This window comes from Cupressus sempervirens, chromosome 11, assembly GCF_028749045.1.
Source record: "Cupressus sempervirens isolate cs-2001-9-10 chromosome 11, ASM2874904v1, whole genome shotgun sequence".
Classification (NCBI taxonomy): domain Eukaryota; kingdom Viridiplantae; phylum Streptophyta; class Pinopsida; order Cupressales; family Cupressaceae; genus Cupressus; species Cupressus sempervirens.
In genome coordinates, this window is record NC_143128.1 from 768,519,767 (window position 1) to 768,529,247 (window position 9,481).

A 9,481-nucleotide genomic window follows, 5' to 3' on the forward strand; every position below is an offset into this window, starting at 1 on the left:
GCATGCTGTTAAAATTGGCACTTTTCTTGTGATTACAACCAGTACCCCAAAGCCATTGCTAAGAAGGCATTTCAACCTTAGAGCTCAAGCATTATATTTTTCTCTTTGCAAATTTTTTTGGGATGGATGAAGCTGATCAAATCCCAAGCTCTATAGTCCTTTTCATGGCTCAAACTCTTCAATTTGGGATGAGCACTATTCTAGATTTTGTTACTTTTCTTGCGAAATAAATTCGCAATGGCCTGGTGGGGATAGCATAGGGAAAAGTGGACAAACCATTTTTTTGGTATTCATTGCTTATGCATGTATGCTTGTACAAGGGATTTACATTCTTCTCCAAGTGTATAAAGCTAGAAACAACCAGGGATGGAGAGAGGAATCTAGTGCAACTGTGGAGTGTAGATATGACTTTAGAAGCTACAGATGCCAGTTATGTGAGGTTTGATAGATACTTTGCATTAAAGCTTAGATTTATTTTGAAAGGGGATAGCCCCAGAATTCCACAAGCATTGTTAGAATTGGTCAGACCTAAGGACCATGCACAAGGACTATTGGTTAGTCATAATTGGGGGGATATAATCCCTTATAATGTTTCAACTGTAATTAGAGTATATGGATTTTTAGGGAAGCCACATTTGTTGTCTTTTCATTTGCCCTTGAAGATAGGAATAGTTGAGCTCCTATGGCAAATAGGCACTATATATGAGAGGGAGTTGCCTAAGAAGGGTACCTTTTTTCCAATTGTTACTGTGGTACATAATTTTTTCTTTGTGAGGGAAGGGTGGAAGCACCTAAATTTGTTTCTAGATAGATATAACATGGCAGAATCTCATGCCAGATTGATTGATCTTGAAGGATTCTATGACCTCTTAAGAGAGAGGGTGAAAGCTTCTCACATGGTACAACAAGTTTATTATCTAGAGGATATAATCAAAAATATTTTCACTTGGCAAGAAAAAGAACTAAGAAAGGAAAAATGGATAGTATTCAGCAAGACCCTAGAATTTATTAATGCTTTTGACCTCTAGTATGACCCATTAAAAGATAAAAAAATATTGGGGAGCCAAAATGCAAGCATTAATGAATAATTTTGTTGTGATCATCCAAACTATGAATGAAAAGAAAGCCACATATGTTGAGGCATATCCAGACAAGGCTGTAGAAGTGCAAAGGAAGATAAGCATCAAAAATATAGTGGCTCCTAGCTAGTATACCTTGCAGAGAAGGGTAGGTTATGTGATAGTTCAAAGTGTGCAACAGGAACCCCTTCATTAGAGGCCAAGACCAGAAAGTCCATCTATAGCCAGCACTCCAAAAAGGCAAAAATTAGAGTAGGGGACTTCTTCTTCTCAAGTAGAACAATACTCCCCAAGCCAGTCCCCAATCTAGATAGATGATGAAGCATCTTTAAGGGAGCAACTTAGAAAAATTGGTGGAGAAGGGGACGTAATTGTTATCTCCACAAATTTGGAGATTGGAGAACTACAAGAACCTCCTATACCTTCCTTGGATTTAACTGTTGCTGATTACCAAGGTAAGGAAATTGATTTGATAGTTGCCCAAGCCTCTGAGAGGTTTATTAATGATGAGAATTTTGTAAAATCTAGGGCTTTTGCTCAATTTTTCTGGAGATTAAACATGGAAAATTTTGAGAAAACTTGTGAGAAGATAAAGGCAGAATAGCCAAACAAACCTAATTCAAATATTAAGGAAGATATGAAGTGTAAATTTTTGAATGACTTTTCTCAATTTAATCCTGAAGCTGGGAGGTAGATGGTTAAATAGTCAGGAGTCCTCCTTCTACTAGAATGGGATATAGAAAATGCCATTATTTTTTATTTAGTTAGGAAATAGAGGGATGTTCAACTAAGGACTGCGGAAGAAATATTACAAGCTCATAGAGGAGTCAAGTTTAGTGATGACCACGAAGCCCTTGTTATATGGTCCATGGAAAAAAGGAACAATACCAAAATGCATGAGATTTCCACTGCAGAGCATACTGGTACATTGACAGTGCTCAGGACTGGTGAAATAGGTAGTAAAAAAAAATTGGAATGGCATTAGAGATGCTAAAATTTGGTAGCATGGTGTCTATCCAAGAGGAAGATAAATTTTCCCAACTCAATGCTAGTTTTGAAGAAGTTTTGAAAGAATATGAGGAGAGGGTTATGCAAATACAATCATTAGAAAATAAAGTAACTCAAATGGAGAAGATTCTTGGGAAAAGAAAATTAGGAGAGTCTAGTAAACCCAGGATTGCATACCCCCCATGACCACCTGTTGAGCCTTTTAAATCAACACCAATTATTGAGATACCTGATACCCCATAAAGGCCTTAGTTCTATACTGCAAAGGATTTTGAAGAGGAGAAAATAAGTTATATGCATTGCATGTAGAACTTAATAATCAATATGAAGAAAAATTGAGGTAGGGTATCATGTATTTAATGGATAGAATTGAATGGCCATCATTCTTTTATTTAATAGCAAGGATTGTAGCTATCAAGGATGAGTTAAGAGGAAATGAAGCTGCATTCTAACCCATTGTGTAAAACTGGACAGCAAGAAATGAAGATATCACTCCTATGTGTATATCTATTAGCCAGCTAACCTGTCATCAAATAGAAAGGATTTTTGATCTATTAAATAAATTACAAGGTTTTGATGATGAAAAATATTCCTTCCAAAGAAGATTAACTATTTTTTTTCCAAGTATTTTATAGAGAAATTTGATTTATTCCCTTGTGCTCTAAAAACAATTGAGAAAGTGAAGGAAAATGAAGAATGGAAGAAGGAGCTAGATGAGATTTTTTGTGAAAGAATGAATAAAGTTATAAATTAACTAGGCCATCTATTATGGACAATGACAAATGAAGAGCTGGTAAAAGTGCAGTTGTTGTACAACACCATTAGAAAATATCTTGTGGATATGGAGACAATTGCAACTTCCTTGATAAATGTACAAAGAGAAGTCCTAAATTTTGATTGGCTGGATGACACTACCTACAATGAGTGGAAAGAAAAAATTATGTCTATAGAGTAGATGGTAGGAGATGATGAGGAAGAAGAAGGTACAAAAATAGATGACACCCCTATCGTTGATGATAAAGACAAAGAGAATCCTCCGGTAGTAGGAGTTGACTCATCACTTTCACATTTGATGGCCACCTACCCCTAGGAACCATAATGATAAAAGAATCTAATCGTAGTAGGGGAATAACAGAAGTGGACCCACAAAAGGATTTTCAATGTACTATTCTTTCTGTTATTCATAGTTTTGTCTTGTTGTGATAGGTGTATGCAAACCTTTTTTTTAAAAGACACCTATCAATCACATTTTTTCTTTGCTTGTTGCAACTCATGCCTATATAAATGAGTTTTCAAGGCAATGTGAGGGTTCGATTCCTAATGCTCTAGGTGATATACTTAGTTTATTTTCGGTCCAATGTTTGAGCAAGTTTATGATGTATTTTCTTTGTTAGTCCCTGAGAATACATTAATATAGAATGATCTATGTGTTTCTTCCTAAGGTCATTCTGAGTTTACTACAAATGTATACAATTTTCAAAGAAAATGAATACAAATTATGAGTTGTCCCCATTTTAGTTCTTTTTGAATTTTGTTTCCTATTGGTTACTTAGTTATCTTGATATTGTATGAGTAAAGGCATGTGCAATTGAATGCAATCCATTTAGGTTGTATATCTATTCATCACTACTATTAGTGCAATGGATTAAGTAACATTTTTGATGAATTTGATAAGGTTGCTACAGTAATAGGAAGGATGCTTAGAATGATAAATTTTGATAAGAATTGCCGATAATGTTTGTTGTAAGGCAACAATTTAGATTTATGGATTTATAGTAGACTCTGAACCCTAATGGATTAGGCACTGGTCAAGTCGATTCAACTGGAATAGAACTATGTCATTAATAGTATTCAAATACAAAATTATAATCAAATTTTATTTTATTTCCTGAAGATCTTCAAAGTTGGTCAATACTTGTTTGCATGGAATGTTTTAGCTTCAGTTAGCCACTATTGCTGAGAACACCTGAAAATCTATAGAAGAATTTTGGCCAGGTCTATTATATGGGATGTGTTTTTCAAAATATCAAAATTATGCATGTATTTGAGGATTTGCGATGAGAATCAAAATGAAACTAAAGTAATTTGCATACAGTGTTTTCCAATCTTGAATCATCCTTGGGTATACCCACCTTGGTTTTTCAAAGACTAAAGAGTAGAAAACCACCCTTGGTTTTGTTGAAGTTGGGTCCAATTGGGTTACACATATAAGTGTTAATAGGAATTGGCTAATCCTTAGGTTGTGTGAGTAATATCATTTTGGTATTGAGCATTTTGTTGTTCAGTAGATTTAAAACCCCAACATGACTGATAGTTTTTTCTCTTGAAACTAGTCTTCCCCATTTTACCAATTTGGAAATTCTTGCATAATCGAACATTAGGTTTCTTCAAACGAGGAAGACCTCTTACTCTTCTGAGTTTTCTAATCTTGACCATATTTTCAAAGCTTACATGACATAGTCTTCTATTCTATAGCCAACTTTCTTCTAGTTGAGAAATAAAACATGAACAATCACCAAGATCAAGATAAAATAGGTTACCTTTTGTTTACCTACCTAGTCCAATTAGATTCCCTTGGTTATCTAGTAGTCTTGCTTTTCCATTCATGAATTCTACCTTGAATCCAATGTTATTCACCTATGCCAGACTCAGTAAATTATGTTTTAGTCTTTCAACCCAATAGGCATTGTCACATACAAGTTCATTGGTTAATGATATTCAACCTTTCCCTTTTATGCAACAAGATTCATTGTTTCCAAACCTTACACTACCTCCATCATAGTGTTCAAAATGTTCAAACTTAGTTTTATCTCGAGTCACATGGTGAAAACATCCACTATCTAAGATCCATGTGTCATTTTTGCTAACATGAGAGACAAGTGCCATCTTATCTCCTTCATTACCAGATTCATCTTCTACAACAATATACACTATTTCATCTTCACTATTATCAAAATCTTTAGCCATAAAACAAGTTTTCTTACCTTTATCTTTATAGGATTTGTGACCTTTGAATTCCTTCTTTCCTTTGTACTTGTGGCTTTTCTTCTCTTCATTGCCTTCTTTATTTGGACACCTAGCAGTAGTATGACTAATTTCTTCACAAGAAAAATAGATTAGAGGGATTTTACCTTTGTACTTTCCTCTATTTCTAGAATATTTCTTTGCAAATAGAGCTTCAACAATTTCAAGGTCACTGTCTGAACTTTCTTTAGTTTCTTCCTCACTTTTTGATTAATTATCTTTAATTTTCTTGCCTTTATCTTTGAGTGAGAGTTTAGCTTCAAATGCAAACTCAATATTCTTGGAAGTAGGAACATAGTTGTCAAAGTTGTCTAGTTTTAAAGCTATCAATCTTCCTACGAGGGCATCCAAACCTATCTTGTTATTTGGATCACATATCTTTTCTTAAATAGTAGACACTTTGATTGCATAGATGGGAAGCAAAGTTTTGAGAAATTTACGTACAACAATTTCTTCTTTGATTTCTCCTCTAGATGCTCTAATTGCACTAACACTGGCCTTGATTCTTTACACATATTTTGCAACATTTTCATCTTCTCTCATCCTCATTTGATAAAATTATACTCTAAGACATTCTACTTTTGCTCTTCTTACATTGTCATCTCCTCCATAGATTTCTTTCAACTTGTTCCACATATCAAAAGCAATTTTTCAATCTTTGACCTCATCAAATTCATCATAACTAAAAGTAGATGCAATATTAATCATCATGATGTTATGGTTCTTCTTCTGAGTAATATAATCAATTGATAATGTTCCAATGGAAATTTTGTATTCATTATCAAGATATTTGTATCCTGAATCTTTAATGGTAGCTAGATGAAGCCTCATAAGTCATTTCCATGCTACAAAGTTGTCTTTGTTTAGCTTTGGAATCTCTCTCTTGTAAGACATCATGATCTTTATCTTATGTCCTTGAAACCTTCTCTACAAGCACCAAAAGCTCTGATACTAATTGTGAGAAATATAATAGGAGTAACTGAGAGGGGGGTGAATTAGTTACCACTAAAATAAATCCCAGATCCCTTAGATGTCAACTATAAAATTTAGATAGATAAAATTGATTACTATTGATACTCAGTAAATACAAATAAATTATTGTAACTTGGTAAATGTAGAATGTGAGTTACTTTAGTAGATCTTAAGATGTAATCAATAATTGCTTGCAAGCATGAAAGAAATAAGACAAACACATGAAACCCTAGAATTTAATGAAGAAACCCAATTTTGGAAAAACTACCAATGTAACTAGTTACTATTTTTCACTCTTCTAAAGTGAGCCCTAGTAGGAGCCAACCCTATTAAAGGTTTCAAAACACACTGTTAGGTGCGACCTTGTTAAAGGATTTAATCACCCTATTAGGAGTGGCCTTGTAAAAGGTCTTAAAACAATTTAATGGAATTGCCACCTTGTTAGAGGATTTGAAAATGGTTGTTAAACCAACTTTTTAAAGAGATTTTAGTTCACTACTACAATGGTTAAAAAGTAACAATGAAATGACCTAATTGTGATGCAACTGAATTTCTGATTATAGATCTCTACTCTAGTTCATACTTGATCCTTTCTGATTGAATAATACTTTTCTTCTCCACAAGGACATATGCTTATCCTTCAAGTTTGCTTCCTCTCTTCTTATCTCTTTCAACTTATTCAACATGCATCTTACACACACTTTGAAATCAACTAGACCTTTTACTTATACCTTCTAGATTTTTAAGTTGGCTCAAATAGAAATTAGAATAACCAATATTCATCACCTTAGTTGGCTAGAATTAATAGATAAAATAATTAAGCTTTACTTGCCAAAATAAGAAAATCCTTTGGTAGCCAAACTAGCTTAGTAGAAACTGATCCTGAAGCAATTGCTTGTGTTAACCAATAGAATCTCAATTAACACTACAAACTTACAATATTCCTTTGGCAACCGAGTGAAATTGGTTAACACTAACTCTATTCAAATTTTACTTTTCTAATTGAGTGAGCTTGGTTAATACTCTTTTCTACTTAACTTCCTTTGATGCCTAAGTGAGCTCAGTAGAAACTACCTTCTGCATAGAGTAAACTTAGGAATGCTTGGTAGACTATGAAAAATGTCTTTATTGACCAAGTGAGCTTGGAATTCACAAATATCAACTGATGTGACATTTGTTTAACATCAAAGACAACACACAATCAATCAATTGTATCCAACAAGAAAGATCAAGTTGGTATGAATGGCTAGTTGATTATTATCACTATCTATGGTTGTGAGAGATACTTATGATTATCTAGTATATGTAGTTAACATTGGGTGAAGAAATGTTAAGTCTGGAAGAAGTTATGAAGGTTTTGGTGATGTCTATTCTAAGATAAAGTTTACAAAAGCATGTTCTAGTAAACTTGTTATATCTCTTAGCAGAACTATTATTTTGAAAATTGAGGTTGAGGATGTGAAGAAGACATGTTTATTATGATTTATCTTAGATCACTTGTCATAATATTGCATGTATATAAAGTTATTCAAGTTGTAGGATGAAAGATTAATGTTATGGCTAAGTGTAACGTGTTCTTAAAGTTTTCCTATAATAATTAATTGAGAAGGTCTAACAACTGACTCAAGGAATTATTTTATGGATTTGGTATAAAGGAAGGACATTTTCCTTTATCAAGTATGATATGGAGAAGTAATTTGTAAGAAGTACAAGAGAAGAATGCAAAGTTGAGCAGAGCAGAGAAAAAGTGAAGGAAACATCATTGTCGAGGTTTTATTATGTGATTTGAGGTTTGATATTTGGATCCAAAGTTTGTGACTTGATCTACAAGGTTTGATAGTGATTTTTTTATTAATAGAATAGAGGAAAAAAGAACTTAATAGTAAATTAATTGTTTTGGCACTGACCTCTTCTTGTAATTGAAATTGCATGTTTGGGCAATAGGCTCTTCTTACATACATTGTACTACAACTCCTAACAAGGATTCAAAGTCTCCTAATAGGGACTCATATGTACTAAATGTTGTACTAGACTCCTAATAGAGTCCATCCTCTAACAAGGAATATTTATAATAGTACATCATCTTGTGGGAATCATTCCCACCAGGGTTTTCCCTCTGATCAAGGGTTTCCCTAGTTTAACATATCTAGTGTAATTGTCTATGTGCATATTGTTATTGTTAGTGTTTACTTTGGTTGAATGGTTAAGTTTATTTAAAGTAAATAAATGTTTTAATTGTTGGATAAATAATTCACATCCCTGCCCCCCTCTTAGTTATCTTGGTGGACTATTGTTTCTAATAATTGGTATCATAGCATTAGGTCCTTGAGGATAAAGTTTAACAAATTTGGGAGATCCATGGTGACCATGTTCAGAAAAGATAGTTTGAAGTTTGATGGAACAAATTATGATAACTAGAAGGAAAATATGAAGACACATCTATTGGGTATGGGTCTAGGATATTGGATTTTAACAAAAACATCAAAGACAATCATTGCTTACAAATATTTGAAAACTTGTACCAAGGAAGAAATAGATCTTTTTATGTGTGACATGAGAGCTAGAGAAGCCCTAAAATTGAATACAATAAGGTAAAGTCACTTGCTACTTCACATTTGATTTGAAATCTTTGGAAACTAGTTTTGAAGGTGATGAACATTATAAGAAATTAAGGCTACAAAGTTGGTTTTGTGCATTTTAAGATGCTAAAATGATGGAAGATGAATCTATAAGATCATATGTAGGAAGAATAGAAAAAATTACTGTAGGTATTAGATCTCAAGGAGGAACCAAAGAAGATGATGAGGTGATATGGAGAATATTGAAAAGCTTAACACCACCATTTAAGTTAGTAGTTCAAATGATACAGTTGTTGATATCTTGTACCAAAGATTTGACAAAAAAGACATTGCTTGAAAGACTTGAAGTAGTTGAGAATGAGCTTAGACAGTTTAGAGAATTGACTAGAAGTGAAACAACTTTCAGCACCTTGAACATTTAACCTAGTCTATCAAGGAGCACAAGTACTAGAAGAGATTATGCTAGTAGTAGTAGATCAGATGATGATAGAAACATTGAAGGAGTAGCCCTTCTGGTAAGAAGAGAAAAAGGTGGTAAGAAAATCTTTAAATGTTGGACTTGTGATGAGTATGGTCAATATGCATGTAAGTGTACTAAAAGAGAGAAAAAGTATAGAGGTAATTTCAAACCTAGAAAAGATAGAGAATGTTTGTATGCAAATGAAGAAGATTATTCTAATGAACAAGCAGTAGGTGCTAGTGATGACGAAATTGGATTTATAGCTATCAAAGAAGAAAGTCCAAAGAAAATGGCTTTGGTATCACAAGTTGAAAATAAATTTGATTGGATAATTGATAGTGGTTGTTAACATTATATGA